Raw genomic sequence first — 17,246 nt, forward strand, 5'->3', positions numbered from 1 at the left:
CTTGTTGCCCTGAAGCTACCCCCTCATACGCTCTAAACTGTCGATGTTGAGTTGGCATGGCTCCTTCGAAAGAAATAAAGCAATTCCTAGCAACACTCATAAAGCCGTTCCTCCCCCTTGGACCCAATCATCTCATTCCTGGGAATTTATTCCAAGGAAATAATTCAAACGGAAGCCAAGTGTTATCTGCATAAATACATGCACTGGAGTCTTTCTTTAAAGGTCAAAAACTGGGAACCAGACTGGGGAAGTGGTTTAGTAAACTGGGACGTCCACACAATGGGCAATCAGGCCTGGAAAACCGCAGCTGTATGACTGTGATGGGAACAGGGAAAAGGCTTTTACTATACAATGCGTCACCATCGTGCTACCCCCGAACTAGCTAATTCAACAAATCATGCTTATCGGAGAGGGAGAGAGAGGGAGAAATCTCTGTTCCTGTTCAAAATAGATTCTTAGCCTCCACTGCCTCCAGAGAAACGGAAGAGAAGCTGAAATACAACACCAACATCAAATTAAACAATCCTTGGCTTTGGAGTTTCCAAGGCCCCAGCTCCTGCCAATCTACAGGATTTTCTGAGAGCAATTTTCATGATTGGTTATTGGTGACTTTCACCTTTCACACTGTACTGTGATGCAATTCTTCATATTAAATTCTGTAAAGATAACTGATGTGGGTTTTGTTTTCTGACTGGACCCTGATGGACACATACACAGTCCGTGGACCATGAAGGATGATATCTCTCCCACATTGATAAGGAAAAAAGAGAACTTGAAAATTAGAGTGCCCACCATGATTTCAACCTACGTGAATATATGTATTAGGATCTTGACAGGTATGGCTGGCCTTTTCCAAATTAAACTAAGTGTTTGTTACCTATTGCTGCAAACTATCCTAAAGCTTAAGTGCTGAAGGTCAGGAATCCAGGTGCAGCTTAGCCGAGTCCTCTATTTCAGGGTCCCTCGCAACAATCAAGGTGCTGTCCGGGGTTGCAGTCATCTCAAGGCTCCACCGGGGAGGGGTCCACTTCCAAACTCATCCACGTGGCTGTTGGCAGGATCCAGTTCCTGGTGGGCTGCTGGACTGAAGGCGTCGATTTCCTTGCAGCCTGTTGGCCAGAAGCCGCCCTCAGTTCCTTGGCACACGGACCTCTCCATTGAGCAGCACCATCGTGGCAGCCGGCTTCGTCAGAGCAAATGAGAGAGTCGTGAGAGTGAGTGTGAGCAAGATGGAAGGCACAGTCTTCAGTGGCCCAATCTCAAGACTGTCATCCTCTCACTTTTGCCGTATTCTATGCATTAATAACAAGTCCCTGGGTCCAACCCACCCTCAGAAGGAGGGGACCATACAGGACATGTGGTATGCCTACCACATACTTCAACATTTATAGCATTTTCTCAATAACAAAAATAGTATTTTCAAACATTACTTGTCTGATATGGAGATTTTCTAAATCTGTCTGTGAACTCCCATCTCTCGCCAGCCACAGTCCCCCTGTCTCCTGCCTCCATGGAAGGAATATCCAAGGCATCAGACTTAGCAGAAAGCCCCCCCACCCCAACCCCTGCAGAGTGACCTTGGAGGGAAGAGGCAGCTGTGGGAAGACAGGGGCAACTAGGCACTTCCAGAAGCCAGAGGAGTCAAAGGAGGGCAGCAACCCAGCGCTCCACCTTCGAAAAAGGCTCAGATGGTCCCTGACCCGAGCACATTCTCAGTGCTTTTATTTTCCATTCTCACTACTTTTTTTTTTTTCATTCTCATTGCTTTTTATTTTAACCAGCCCAACAAGGCTTGGCCAGAAGTGGCCTCATCTACTCTCTCCAGGCTCAACTCACCTCTTTCTTCCCAGCTCTCAACACTCCAAGCACACCGGCCTCTTCTCTGGTCTCGGGCCAGACTCTCCCCCTCCTCACTGCCTTTGCTTGTGTTCTTTCCTCTCCAGCCTCCCCATCCTGCCCCCAAACCTCACCTGCTTAACTCCTACTGAGCCTTCAGCCTCAGCTGGACATACCTCCTCTCAGAGGCCTTGCCTGAGTCTCCAGACTAGGCCACTTCCCCTCCCTGGAGATTTCTGATTCAGACCAGGGATAGTATTTACAAGCCCCGGGCAATTTTTTAAATAGCGCACTTTGGGAGACCCTGCCCACCCCTGTCACAGGCTCTCGCCGCGCTCTTCCTCCTCCAGTCTGACTCAGCACACCTGGAACGGGTTAGTTAGTTCCTTAGGGCCAGGTACACATCTGTCTTGTTGGAGCTCAGTGGGGGTGAGTAGTGAAGGGAGAGGCAGATTGGAAGGAGGTGAACTTGAACTGCTAGTGTAAAGGGGGCGTGGAGTGAATGAGCACGTTGCTTCTGATATGGGCAGGAGAGGGGCTCAGCCTGGTTCTGAGAGAGGCAGGCACTGCAGGACATCTAGGTTCCACTAGGAACATCAGGGTGCTAGGGGAGAGGCAAGATCCAGGAGCAGGAGAGATCTTCCAGAGGTCCTGCAGAAAACCAGGATCTCTGAACTCCTTCGGGTACAGTGTGGGTTGCCCACAGACCCACTCTTTGGGATTGCAACAGGGAGCCCGAGATTTAAAGTTGCCAGATTTAGCAAATAAACATGTAAATGCCTATTAAATTTGAATTTCAGATAAGCAACAAATAATTTGTTAGAATAGGAATGTCCCAAATAGGACACGGGCATCTTGTGTTTCATCTGGCAACGCTGCCAAGGTATGAATTGAGTCTAAGGCACCAAGGCTGGGGTCCGTGATTGTTCCAAGGGATTTCTGGAGAAAAGAACAAATCCTAGGGCTCTAAACAGGCCAGGCCCCAACCATATGGCTCAGAAAATGGCAGCAGTCAATCACTACTATAACAGTTCCACATTGGAATCAACCTAAATATCCTTCAAGAGGAGTGTATTAGTTTCATAGGGCTGCTGTAACAAATACCACCAACTGGGTGGTTTAAAATAACAGAAATTCATTGTCTCACAATTCTGGAAGCTAGAAATCCAAAGTCAGGGTGTCAGCAAGGCCAGGCTTCCTCTGAGAGTCTGGGTAGAATCCTTCCTTGCCTCTTCCTTGCTTCCAGTGGTGGCCATCAGTCCTTGGTGTTCCTTGGCTTATGGCTGCATCACGCCAGTCTCTGCCTCTTTCATCATGTGGCATTCTCCCTGTGTCTCTGTCTCTCATCTTCTTGTAAGAACACCAGTCTTGTTGGATGAGGACCTGCCCTAATGAAGTATGATCTCATCTGAACTCATCAGTTGCAAAGATTCTATTTCCAAACAAGGTCACGCCATGGTTACCAGGAATCAGTGTTTCTACATATCTTTTTGGGGGACACAATTCAACCCATAACTGGGGAAATGGATGAATTAGGAATAAATTATGGAAGAATGTCCATTATGGATCTTTTTTCTTTTAAACATCTTTATTGAAGTATAATTGCTTCACAATGGTATGTTAGTTTCTGCTTTATAACGAAGTGAATCAGCTACAGATATACACACGTTCCCATATCTCCTCCCTCCCTCCCACCCTCCCCATCCCACCCCCCCAGGCGGTCACAAAGCACCGTGCTGATCTCCCTGTGCTATGCAGCTGCTTCCCACTAGCTGTCCATTTTACATTTGGTAGTGTATAAAAAAAAAAAAAGCAAGGTGCAAGAAAAAAAACATACATAGCATGATCCCCTTTTTGATCTTTTCTTTTTTTTTTTGGCCACACTGCACGGCTTGCGGGATCTTAGTTCTCTGACCAGGGATCAAACCCATGCCCCCTGCAGTGGAAGCACAGAGTCCTAACCACTGGACTGCCAGGCAATTCCCTCCCTTTTCTGATCTTAAAAACAGAATTTATATATGAGCCTTTATGAGTGATTTTTACTTTTCATTTATTCAGTCAACAAATACTTACTAAGCTCTCACCAGGGATATAGCAGGTATCCCTGCTAGGAACTCGGGCAGGTCCCATCCCTGCCCTCCTAGAGCCTACAATTAAGTATGCAGCTCGCTGGAAGGATGCCCATTGTTTCTATTTCCAACTGACCTTGGAAGGAGAAAGGGAAATATTTTTAAATTTATCTTTTCTGTATTGCTTGAAGTTTTGTAAAAGCATGTTATTAATTTGTAACTTTTTAAAATTGTTTAACCTTTTTTTTAATCCTGAAGGCCAGCCCTTTGGAAGCTTCTTTGTATGTCTTCCTGAGCACAGTGGCCCTGACACAGCTGTGTAAGTAGTGAGACCACCATGTGCCAAAGGCTGTTGGACCAACCAGCCAGGCTTTCCCTGAGTGTGGGTAAGTGCAAATTAGTAAGAACGTTGTACACAATCCAATCGCTCACTTATTAAAATTTTATTGAACTTGTAATTATACATTTACATATGTGTTTATTTGATGTCTGTCTCTCCTGCTAGATTCTGAACTTCGAGATAGTGGGGCCGTGTTGGTTTTGTCCAACATTGTATAACCAGCCTCCAGCACAGCATTCAACACAAATTAGCTACTCAGTAAAAGGGTGTTGAATGAATGAAAGAATGTCAAGCCTTGGGTTGGCTCCTATCCATCGTCTAGTCTAATCCACTTATTTTATAACTGATAAAATTGAAACCCAGAAAAGTCAATCCACAGAGCAAGTTAGCTGTAGCCAACCCCAGAAGAGCCTTATCGTTCCCAATCCAGACTCTCACCTTAAAAAAACAATAATAACGTGATACACATTTTATAGTGAGATGAAAAGACATATAGCCAATTAAGCACAGAGAAGTACTGTCTAATAATAATCAAAATTGTAAACCATTCTTTTCATCCAACTGTGCCTTTTCCCACTGAGGCTAAGTATTCAACAGATGTTGGGGTTTGTGGGTGCTAGTTAATCACACCCCTCACTTTTCCAAGTTCTGATCCAATTAAGAAATAGTCACAGGAGACAAGTAGGGATAAAAAATGTCAGCTTTATTGCTGGTCCAGATGGGTTGGAGGATGTGGCTGAGACCCAAGGCCCAAATGGGCTTCCTTTCGTTCTCTCCTGATTTGACCTTACCCACCCACTCACAGCAGAGCAGCTGGACCATTGAAGTCCTCCCGAGAAGGGGCTGGGCCTGCCCTGGTGTTCATTGCCTGGAGGAGGCAGGAGCAGAGAACACACGCTGCTTGTAGTTCGATCAGTTCTAGACAGAGAGCCAGGAATGGGCTGAGCAAGGCACACTTGATACATTTTCCCAATGCTGCCAACCCAAGAGGTCACTCCTCCCCTCCCAGTGAGGAACAGGAAGTGGGTGCCAAGAAAGTCAAAAAAGTTTCATCCCAGAACTTCCAAGAGAATGTCAGTTCCTGTTTTATGGGCTGATAGGAGAACGCAGAGAGGAGAAAATTGTCCCCCTTAATGACAGCCTTCAATTCACTCAATACCTTTTCATAGAATCTAAAAACCTCTGTGTTCCAGGAAGCACCCTTAAGGTTAAAGGTTGTGTCAATTGAAGGTGAATTTGCTGGAAAAAAAAAAACAAATAAACAAACAAAACAGGAAATTAAACAATTGGTAACTTAAACTAATAAGGGATCTGTTTTTCTTAATCAACAGGAAATGCAGAGGCAGGCAGTCCTGGATCCGTGTGAAGCTCCAGGACCAGGGTTCCTTCTGTCTTTCTGTCGCACCATCTTTACCAAGTGGCCTTTGCCCTCACATTCACAGGATTTCTTCTCCATCTCCAATCATTCTATTTACATCCCAGGTGGGAGGAAGGGTTAAGGCCAAAGGGACAGCTAAGTCTGTCCCTTTTATCAGGAAAATAATAGCTTTTCTGGAAACTCCATTCAGAACATGTGTGTTTTCATCTCATTGGCTAGAACTGTGTCACTTGCCGCACTTCTCTGCAAGGGCCTTTGATTTAATTTCTAACTTGGCAAAATTGCATTCTTTCAAATAAAGGAAGAATAAGAATGAATATTAGATAGCAGAATGACCTGCCAGAAAGGTCACAAAACAATGCTGAAAGAAAACATAGAAAATATTGTCAAAGAATTGCTTTTTTAAAAAGATCTAAATGGGTTGGGTTTGTGTGTGTGTGTGCACGTGTGTGTGTGTATATTTCATTTTTATTTTTTGGCAAACATTCAAGAAAGAGATTATTCCCTGTGCAGATACTTTCAGAGCATAAAAAGATAGAAAATTTAGTTCATTTTACAGAGCTGGCATAACCCTGAAACCTAACAAAGAGAAAACACACACTAAATAAACAAATTAATTAACTAATTAATTAAAACTACATACCAAGCTAACTTGCAAGCTGACAAAAATCCCATGTTTCCCCCCCCTCTTGGTTTCTCCCTTGCTTTATTGAAGCACATCCTCAAATGACTTCCTAAGAAAGAGTATGTGGGAAGTAAACTCTCTTAGTCCTTCTGTGTCTACAAATGTCTTTGATCTGCCCTGGTACCTAATGGACAGTTTAGCTGAGTACTGAATTCTAAACTGAAAGTCATTTTCCCTCAGAATTTTGAAGATATTGTTCCACTGTCTTTTGGCATCCATCACTGCTGTTGAGAGATCTGGTGCCTTTCTGGTTTTCATTCCTTTGTAGGTGACATTTTTCTCTCTCTGGAAACTTTTAGAGAACATCTTCTCATGTTCCTAGGTATTCTGAAATTTCAAAATCTTGTTTGTTTTCTATGCTGGGGACTAGAGGAGATATATTGATCTGAAGACTTGAGCTTTTTTGGTCTGGGAAATTCTGTTCAATTATTTATTTGAATATTCTCTCCTGCTTTCTCTCTTCTACCTAAAATACTTATTGATCAATCCTAGACCTCCAGCACTTTTTTGTGTCTTATCTTTTCTCTAATGAAATTCTGTTTCTTTCCCTTTCTGCTTTATTTTCTGACAGATTACCTTGACCTTAACTTTCCATCTTTCCACTGAATTTTAGCTATATTTTTTATGTCCAGGGACTTTTTTGTTCTCTAATTGTTCCTTTTTCATAGCACTACTCATGTTTCATAGATATAGTGTCTTCTTGAATTCTCTTTTTAAGTTCTCTTCTACCTATAAATTGTTTCTGTTTTCTTGGAGGTCTCTTTTTCAGTTTGTTTATCTTAGTTCTTTCTACTTCGTATTTCAGGTTTCCTCAAATAACTTCTGGCTTATGGTTGCCCATTCATAGTTAAGAATGAAGCAGTAGAAAAGTTTCCTGAAAGCTTTGTATACACAGATAAGAGGAACTGAATGGCAGGCTTTGTTTCAGAGTGAGCTGGTCTTTGTGTTTGGGGACTTCTAAATGTCAGCCTGCAATGTGCTTTACTCTAGGATACCACCTTAAAACCAGCTCTCCTAGTCTTCCTCAGACAGTTTCATTTCTTTAAAGAAGACCCTCCCTTTTAGTGGGGAGGAGGAATATGGGGAAGGGAGGGGCAGAGCTGAGCACTCTGCATACCTGGCTGAGTATTCTGCGTACGAGGGGCAGAGAAATTTTTTGTCCCATTTATAGACTTTCAATTAGATCCCCATTTTCAGCCACATACCCACTTCCCACCCTCCATTGCACCCAGCATGTCCACATCTCAAGCTTCTTCAGGCTTCCATGGGTGGGTCAGCTCCCATCTTGGCTGCAGATCCTGCCATGTGCATCCAGCCTGCAGCATCTCCATCCTTCTTCCTCAGTCACGACTCTTCCATCAAACCACTTGTCCAGAAATTTGCTGAGACTTCTCTTGTCCACAGAAGCCCTCCCCCCAACTCTTTTCTTTGGAAAGACTTATATGTTTATTATTTATTTCTGAGACATTTCTGAGAAGGAGGAGATAAACACATGTGCATTTGGTTGGCCATCACAAACTGGAAGTCCCACCTGCCTTGTAATGGGGGGTGGTGGGGGGTGGGCATGGGACTGGGTTCTCTTTTGCAATTTTACATTTTTACATTTTTACAATTTTACTGAGCAGAGTGCGAAGTCTTTCTAAGAGATGACACATTTACAAGAAATTCAAAAATATGCACAGAGATGCAAGGAAAACTATTTTTTATTACATAACACATTTGAGTGTGTTGATTAAAATATATTTTAAATATGAAACTAAAATCAGACATGTCCCTAAAGCATCTCCTCAGAATCTTAAACATTTCATAGAATATACTCAAGAAACCACTGGCCTAGTAAAAAGAGCATGGAATTGGGAGTCAAATAAACCTGATTCAGATCCTGGCTCAACCATCTGTTACTTCACTCATCGGTACCTACCTCCTTACATTACTGGGAGAATTGAATGAGACAGTATACATGCAACGTACCTGGCACAGAACCTGGTGATTAGTAGGTGCTCAGTAAATGCTGATGACTATTCTTTCTCCCCACTTCATACTGAGCTTCTCACCATGCTCCACTTTGTTCTACACTATTTCCACCTCCCTCTTTCTCTACCTCTTTGAGCGCCTGCTCAGTCTTTAATGTTCAGATCACACATTCCCACATTTACAAAGTCTTCTCCCACCCTCCAGAAGGTTCACGGTTCTTTATTTTGTGCCCCCACCCAACCCTAGCACTTGTTCACACCTCCGTTGCAGTTCTAATCTCTCTGCGACAGAGAGAGCTGTGTGCACATCTGTCCCTCTGCTGGAGAAGGATTCCCCAAAGGCAGCATCCTGATCTTGTTCCTAAGTTTCCCCCCAGCACCCACTGTGGTAGCTGACACAGAGTAGGCACTCAATGAATGTTGGAATCTAATTGAATTGCAACAAACTAACCTCAATTAGGGACAGCCTGAAACAACTGCCAGGCTGAGATACAAAAACCAAGCCGTGACCCAGAAAGACAGATTCTAACTTGTCCATGACGCAGACACCTTGTTCCTTTCCTGTAGGAGTTTCTGAGCTGTTGTCATCATGACCTCCGCCCCCAGTCCTGCCCCTGTGCCAAACACAAGTAAACACGTTCAACTCCAGGAGACAGAACTTTGGTTTGGCTCGGCCCTTTCCGCACCCCATGAGACAGAGTCAGGAGGACCAGACAGAGCTCACCTGGATTTATGGGAACCCACTGGGTGGGGATAGGATTTTTTTTATCCTCCAGAGTGACATGTTTAGCTCTGGGGCTGGGCTGGGGCAGGATGCTTTCTCTGTTATTCTCTTTTGCCTTCTTGGGAAGCACATGACAGAAGAAAACATTTGGGGTCCTGGCCTCTCCCCTCTTCCTCCCTCTGCCTTCACCTCTGACACAGGCAGGGTCAGGCCATGAATCAAGCAAAACCTCTGTTTGGTGTCATATCTCTTATGACACTATCTGTAAGCGGGACCCTGTTCTGGGGTCTCACACAGACTACTCATATTGGGGGTCACTGGTGTCATGAAGAATGAAAAGTCCCTGTCCTCCAGGAACCCCTAGTCTAATGAGGGGTGGGGTAGGGAGATACAGTATAGTCCCAGCCCTGGAGTTGCTCCCCAGCTGATGCGGTCACACCCACACTAGGGGACACCCAGTTCAGAGTGGGGGACTGCGCAGGCACAAACAAGCATCATCCAAAGTTGAAGAGATACAGCCCCAGTCACGGCACCTACTGTGTACCAAGCATTTGACATATGTATCATGTACATGGTCATACCCCAGGGGTGCAGTGTCAAAGCTGTGCTATCATCAAAGGGGGCAACCAAAAAATAACAATTTCAAAATAACTCGGTTTGTTGACTTGAAATGCCTGAACCCGAACAAAAGGGCTTCATAGATCACAGCGATGCTTCTTCAGTCTTCTTGCTCCCATCCGCTCTTCTCCCTCATACACTGCAGCTGTTCCCAAACCTCCCTCCTCTCTTAGTCTTGCCCCTGCTCCTTCTTCCTCTCTCTATCCTGCCAACTCTATAGCACATTTGCCTAAGGATTTTTCTGACAAATCAGCCCCTTCCTTAGAGGCCAACGGAGGCAAAGAAACTGAGTCAGCCAAGCCAGAATTTTCTCCAACGGGCAGGGAGAAGGGAAAGCCTGGGAAAGAACACTCATACACTAATAATTTCCATCCTGTCATATATATATATTGGTTGACACGATTGTCCTTATTCTATAGATGAAAAAACTGAGTTTAGCAAGTAACACGTGACCAATGATGGCATGCCATTGATCCATGGGGGAAGAGGGACTTGAACCCACGCCTTCTGGCTTCTGTGCAAGGGGATATGTGGTCCCTGAAAAAGACAAATATCAATTAGCAGGGTGCCCAGAGTGAAGGACTCAGGTGACTCATGGCTTTGTGGAAAGCATCTCCAGGGTGAGGCAAATTTTTCTTCAGTACCTCAGGATACGTATGTGTTTGTGTCTGTGCATCTGGGGAGTCGGTGAGGTGACCGCAGGGAGTTCCCCTCAGCAGGATGACTGCCCCATCCACTGCCCACACTTCCCAGTGTGGGAGGACATTCCACAAGGAGCTCCTCATCCCGGGGAGGTTCAGGGAGCACTGTGAGGATGGCTCCAACGCTAAGGAAGATACAAAGGGTCAGAGTGGGCCCGGGGGCTCCTGGGGGCCAGCCTGGAAGCATAATTCACTCACAAGCGCCTTGTTACAGAACGTGAAGGTTCTGTCTTCAGCAACACCAGGCTGGTGTAGCAGAGAATTTTGCCAATTTTACAATTGAGAAAACTGAGACCCAAAGAAGTTACACAGCCAGGCTGACACCCAGACCTTCTGACTCCTTCCACAACCTGCAGCCACCCCGGCTGCTGGGGAGGGGTAAACACACCTGGACCCCACTCCCACGCCCCCAACCCACCCCAAAATTGTGCCCCAGATGGCCTTTGACACCTCCCTCTTTTCTTTCTGGAGCCCCCAAGTGACTCTGGACATGGGCTCCTCGGGGTAGACCCAGGGAGCTTGTCCAGCTGGCTCTTTCCTAGGCTGTGCGAATGGAAGGATGCCAGCAATGACCACACTGTGGGGTGGGGATTTGAACGCTGGGCAGGGGCCCGCTGGGGACCTCTTCCTGTTCTGCCACAAGCCCACAGCCAGGGCGGTCTTCCTCCACTGCCCAGGAGGAGGTGGGAACATATCACAGGGTATAGAACCCCGGTGGGGGGAAGGGGAGAGGACAGGAGGACAGAGGGCCCTGAACAGTTGGGGCGCTCACCCCTCTCCTCCATGCCCAGCCCCCTTTAACTGGATTACCGTTGTCTTATTTGTCTACACTGACTGGCAAGCTTCCATTTGAAGAAAGGGTCCGGCATCCTCCCTTCTTTCTTAAGAATATCTTTGTACAGGGTTTGTTTGCAAGCATTTTCTGTTGTGTGTGTTTAAATCGGGATTTCCCTCTCCATTCAGGAGGTTCCTAGGTGGCGGATGAAGATGGGCCAGGGGAGTTGTCTCACCTTCACTGCTCCTGGGTTCCGCCGCTCTTGACCCCAGAAGTATTGAAAATATGGCTTCTCCTTGAGGCCTCCGCCACTGGACACCTCTCCCTGCTCAGTATCTGAAACTTCTGAACTCCTCTGTTTTTTAACCGCCGTGGTTCGACCCTGCCTGATTCAGACGCTACTACCAAGAGTTATTTCCCCAGTTCTTCTAGAAGGAAGTTTGTGTGGGATATCTCTGAGGTCCTCAAAGACATCGGCTGCCCCCGTGCCCTCGGACGTTCCCACAGCTGCTTAAGCATCCCTGGGTTCCAGGAGGGATTTTGCTTCACCTGCACATCGGTTCTATGTCGAATGTAGAAGATGCCACTGAATGATGCTTGTTGGCAGTTAACTGCCTTTTCTCTTCTCTTGTCGCCTCTGCACAGCTGTTAAACTCCACCGCCTCTTTTAAAGCCCTCTAGCTCCACTGATTCTGGCTGCGGAATGCCTGGAAGAAGGACCTTGGTCCTGGTCTTCTTTGAAGAAAGAATTCAGCAAAGAGATCAAGATTGTGAAATTGAGACAGTGTTTATTAGTAGCAAAGTACATGTGGAAGAGCACACGGGTGAACTTTGAGTGAGCTGCTCACAATAGGGGTGGCTTAAGTTGCTCATACAGGTTTTCTGGGTTGCCTCTAGCTAACCATCTTTCTTGTGCCCATATTTGTTCTGACTCAGAGTCCTTCCTGGTGTGCACGTGTATCTCTCAGCCACGTGCATCTTCCAGCATGAAGGTTTCTGGGAGGTTGGCAGGACATATTATGGGCTGGTGACTCCTTCCTCCTTTTGTCCCTCCCCTAGACTGAGGACCCCTTCTGCGCAGGTGTCAGGCTGGGCTTTCACTTACTCAGGACCCGATGCTCCTGCTGGTATCTTGTGTCAGCAGGAGACCAGTTGCAACTGCTCAGCCTGGGGCCTATCTATCTCCTATCCCACCAGGACACTTCATCCAAAGACCGAGAGTACTAGGGGAAGCAGGTGTTCTAGTCCCCCATGCACCCTGCCCTGTGACCTGAGCACTTTGGGTGGACACCCAAAGGTAGTGAGACCAGAGCAAGGATTTGAGGCTGTTCAGTTCACAGCTCACATTGGAGAATCCTACCCTGGAAGGAAGGCAGGGGGCTGGATTGGATGACCTTGGGCCCTCAGTGCTGAAGATCAGTGGTGGGGCTGCTCCCAGAGCCCCAGGTGCTGGTCAGCAGAGTCTCTTTTCCCTCCGACCTTCCAGGAAGACATTCTTCCCCTCCTTGTGCAGGTCTGTTGACTGGTCTGGGAAGCAAACCCATGAGGCAAAGGAGGGAGCCAGAGGCAAGGAAGCCAGTGGGAAAACCAGCCCGAGATCAGAGGCCTGAAGTCCATGTGTCCCCACCATCCCCATAAATCCAGACCCCAACGCCAGCCACAGCAGGGAGTGGGGCCTGGGGCTTTATGAATGAAATGAGTGGAGAAGCACCTCGAAGCCAGCGAAAGCACCCCGCAGCCTGAGGCCTGAGCCCTGCCAGAACCACAGACAGTCCTCGGCACCAGGAGGACGGACGGATGGGGAGACAGAGCTGCGGCCCCACAAACCCACCCCCGCCACTCACCACGCCATACATCAGTAGGGTTCCTCAGAGCCTCGTGGGGGGCCTGCGGGTGGCAGGGAGTTACCTGGCAACCAGGACTCTGGGAGGGAACGTTCCTCAAGGCCCCAGTTTCAAGACAAAGAAACAGCCCTGCCCTTAGGGAGCTCCACTCCAAGGGGGAGACCCAGGTCTTACTTGGGGTGTAGCAGGGGTTGGGTCAGGCTCGCTCACTGAGACACCTCAGGGCTCCACCACGACTCCCTCCCCCAGGGCAGGGCGAGGCTGAGGGTGGAGGGTGGAGACTCCGTGAATAAGCAGGGTTCCCAAGGGCTGCGCTTCCAAGAAAAGTGACTCAGAGGCAGGGAGAGAGGAGAAGCCCTCACCTGGCCCAGTGGGCTCAGCTGCCCGGGCACCTGGGAGACTCCTGTGCCTTCGCACACCCTCAGGCACAACTACTCCCAGAAAAGGGTCTTTGGAGACAGGCCCCTGTGCAGCTCAGGGAAGATTCCCGGGGCCAAGTGTCCTGTAAATGCTGGTAGGGTCGGGAGGAGACCTTAATGAACTCCTCTCCCAGAGCCCTGACTTCTTTCTGCCCGGAGCTCAAACGAGCTCAAACAGCCTTTGCAGGAAAACACCCACTGCAGGTGCCTGGTCTCCCCCGGGCATGCGCCTTGAACACGTGCCAGCTGACTCTCCTGCGCACTTGGCACTTCACCCTGGCTGGTCTGCCTCCAGCCTGTCCTCCAAGACAGGCAATGAGCTGCCTGAAGGCAGAGCCCAACCTGGCTCCGGCTCCCCAGGGCACTTTGCTCAGAGCACACTCACGATGGGTGTTTACAAGTGTTGAAAAACCTACTAGGTACGGTATTTCTTAAGGCCGGTCACGTGCCCGCATCTCCACCACCACCACCCTAAAGCTTGCACCCTCTCGGACCTGCCACGACCTCGGAACTAGTCTTCCAGCTTCCTCTCTTGACCACCAGTCCCACCCTTCAGCCATACCACAGCCAAAGGGCCTTTCAAAACAGTGTCATCATGCTTCTTCAAACACTGTTGTTCCCACTGCTCTTGGGATGGATCTAAAATATCTAACCCGGTCTGCAAGGGCTGGGGCCTGGCTACTTCTCCAGCCTCGTCATTGTAGGCCCCATTCTTTGTGTACCAGCTGCACTGATTGTCTCTGGCTCTTCAAGTGGACTACTATCACTTCTACCTCAGGACCTTTGCACTTATCGTTCCCTCCACCTGCCAGCTCTTTCTCTCTGCCTTCACACCCTTTGCCTGCCTAATTCCTATTGTCTTTGGACGTCAGATTAATTGTCTCCTTCTTGGAGAAGCCCTCCCTGATCTCCCAGAAGCGGGTTCCCCATTACATACTCTCAAAGCAACCACAGCTTTTCCTTCATTGCATCTTTCACCATTTGTAATTATACATATGCATGGTTCTTTCATCAGTGTCTATTCCCCTCCTGCCCCAAAGTCTGTCAGCAGGATATAGACCACTGCCCAGCCCCAGCTGAGGGACACACCTGACCTAGAAATGTTCTGCACCCCGGTGGGCTGAAATTTGGGAAGTACCTGACCCAAGAGGTGAGCCCCACCCTGTGCCAAAGGTGTGCGGAGGAGGAACAGGAGTGGGGAGAGGCATGCATTCTCACCAAAAGGGAAAGGGAAAGCTGAGGAATATTTAGAGAGGGAGATAAGGTGGCCAAAAGGAAATGAGCTCCTGGGAGCTGTTGGCTTGAGGCAGGGCAGTTTAGAATGAAGGTTGCAGATCAAAGCCACAGGAAGTGGGCTGGTTTTTTTCAGTAACGGAAGAATCAGATCAAAGCCACACTTTCCTGTCTGGGTGGGGTAGGCAATTCATTCACTTATTCATCCGGATTCGTACGTTATCATAGGTCATTCAACAAATATTGATGGAGCACCTTTCTCTGTGCCAGGCCCCGTGCTATGCCCTGAGGCTACAGTGATGAGTGCAAGTGGATTGGACCCCTATTCTCCTGAATTTACAAGCATCTTGCTGAGTGTCCAGACCAGTTTTTAAGTGGCAAGATTGCAGTCCATTTAGTGAGTCACTGCCAGTATTTTTAGAAATGAAATACAGAATGGAATGGAATGGGATGGGATGCAATGGGAGGGAATGGAATGGGATGGGATGCAATGGAAAATATCACTGTATCCCACATAATAGGAAGAAAAGGAAAAACACTGTTTCAGTTGTATATGTATTACGTGAACTGGATAGCAGCATAAAATGTATTTCTTACCATTGGTCATGATCAAAAAGGTTTGAGAAATACCAGTCTAAAATAAATATTATTTACATAATTCCATAAGCCCATAACTAAAGTCTGTGATAGGGAGCACGCAGGGACAGAGTGCTATGGAGAATGGAATGGTACAAACCCCATCTGGTCGGGGCTGGAGAAGGGTGGTCAGGGAAGTCTTCCCTGGGGAGAAGATGCTTGAGGGAGGAGGAGGGGGAAGGGGTGAAGGAGGGGGAGGGGGAGAAGCTGTTAAATAGGCCTATCCTGAGAGGCCCAGCGTGGGGCAGAGACAGGCAGAGAGAACTATGTGGGCCATCTGGGAGGAAGGAGCATGGAAACTTTAAGGGAAGGAGAGAAGAGGCCTGCAGTTTGGAGAGCAGAGAGGAGGATGGCATGACTTGAGGATGGAGAGGCAGGAAGAAGTCTTGTGGGGCTTGTTGGAGAGTTTGGCCTCTGAAAGGCAACAAGAAGCCACTGATGAGTTTAGTCATTCTTGTATTCAACAGCAGCTTGCCAGGTCATCCCTTGACCTGGCTGTCGTGGTTCTGGAGACACAAAGGTAAAAGCACCTGCAAGCCGCTTCCAGGCCAGTTGGGGGTCAAGACAGGTAGGAAGTGGTCAAGGCAGACTCTCATCCCAGTTGAGCAAACTGGTATCTTGGGCTGGGTTCCCCCGTGGCAGACTCTACAACAAGAATGTGCGTGCCAGGGACTTCCCCAGCGGTCCAGTGGTTAAGACTTAGCACTTCCACTGCAGGGGGCGCAGGTTCGATCCCTGGTTGGGGAACTAAGATCCCACATGCTGCTCAGTGCGGCCAAAAAAAAGAATGTGCATGCCATGCACCCCAATGTTCACTGCAGCACTATTTACAATAGCCAAGACATGGAAGCAACCTAAATGTCCAATAACAGAGGAATGGGTAAAGAAGATGTGGTACATATATACAAGGAAATATTACTCAGCCATAAGAAAGAACAAAATAATGCCATTTGCAGTAACATGGATGGATTTAGAGATTATCATACTAAGTGAAGTAAGTCAGACAGAGAAAGACAAATATGATATCGCTCATGTGGAATCTAATTTTTTTTTAATGATACAAATGGACTTATTTATAAAACAGAAACAGACTCACAGATTTTGAAAACAGACTTATGGTGACCAAAGGGGAAACATGGGGTGGGGAGGGGATAAATTAGAAGCTTGGGATTAACATACACACACTACTAATATAAAATAGATAACCAAAAAGGACCTACTGTATAGCACAGGGAACTCTACTCAGCATTCTGTAATAACCTATATGGGAAAAGAATCTGAAAAAGAATGAATACGTATATATGTATAACTGAATCACTTTGCTGCACACCTGAAACTAACGCAACATTGTAAATCATCTGTACTCCAATTAAAGAAAAAAAGAATGAGCGTGCCAGTCACTTACTTGGGGGGTGAGCCCAGGGAACACTGGTAGGAAAATGGAAAAGTGACACAGAGAAGGGTAGGAGCCAATAGAGCGGGGTTGATGAGCGCCTCCCACCGGGGACCTCCAGGAGACCGCAAGGAACAGACCTTCCTAAGGGAGAAGAGCTGTGGTTTCCATCATCTAGGTCTCATCTTTCACTGGCTGAGCCTGCTCCTGGGGACACTCCTGGCCTGTCTCTTGCACAGGCCGGGCCTGCTTCCACTGCAGAGAAAGCCATCTGGAAGAGCTACAGGGTTGCAATGCCAAGGGGATATGGACAGGGCACTTACCGTTTCTGCCAAAATCAATCTGTACTGTGTCCAGAGCATTCTGTGGTCCCTTAACTCATCTGCATTTGATTTAGGGTGATGACCTCGAAATCTCTAACTCCAGTTTTCACTTTTCCTCTGGCCTCCAAATCCTTAAATCAACCAACCATCAGCCAGACCTCTCCCTTTGGATGTCCCACGAGCACCTCAAGTCATCAGATCCTAAACTTAATTCATGTGAATCTCCACCCCCACCAGCAAACCTCCACCTCCAGTTTCCCCATTGGTATGAATGGAATCCCAATTACCCAGTCACCCAA

The 17,246-nt window shown here is 47.4% G+C and overlaps 1 long non-coding RNA gene across 1 annotated transcript; it reads right to left on the reverse strand.

The window, feature by feature from the left end:
- Positions 1-10,019: 10,019 nt before the first annotated feature.
- LOC130705944 (uncharacterized) lies at positions 10,020-17,246 on the reverse strand. Its single transcript, XR_009006337.1, has 5 exons — positions 16,948-17,246; positions 12,460-12,626; positions 11,335-11,831; positions 10,268-10,449; positions 10,020-10,160 (listed from the first exon to the last, which is right to left on the reverse strand). It is a non-coding gene; the product is annotated as an uncharacterized LOC130705944 (long non-coding RNA).

This window comes from Balaenoptera acutorostrata, chromosome 20, assembly GCF_949987535.1.
Source record: "Balaenoptera acutorostrata chromosome 20, mBalAcu1.1, whole genome shotgun sequence".
NCBI classification, from domain to species: domain Eukaryota; kingdom Metazoa; phylum Chordata; class Mammalia; order Artiodactyla; family Balaenopteridae; genus Balaenoptera; species Balaenoptera acutorostrata.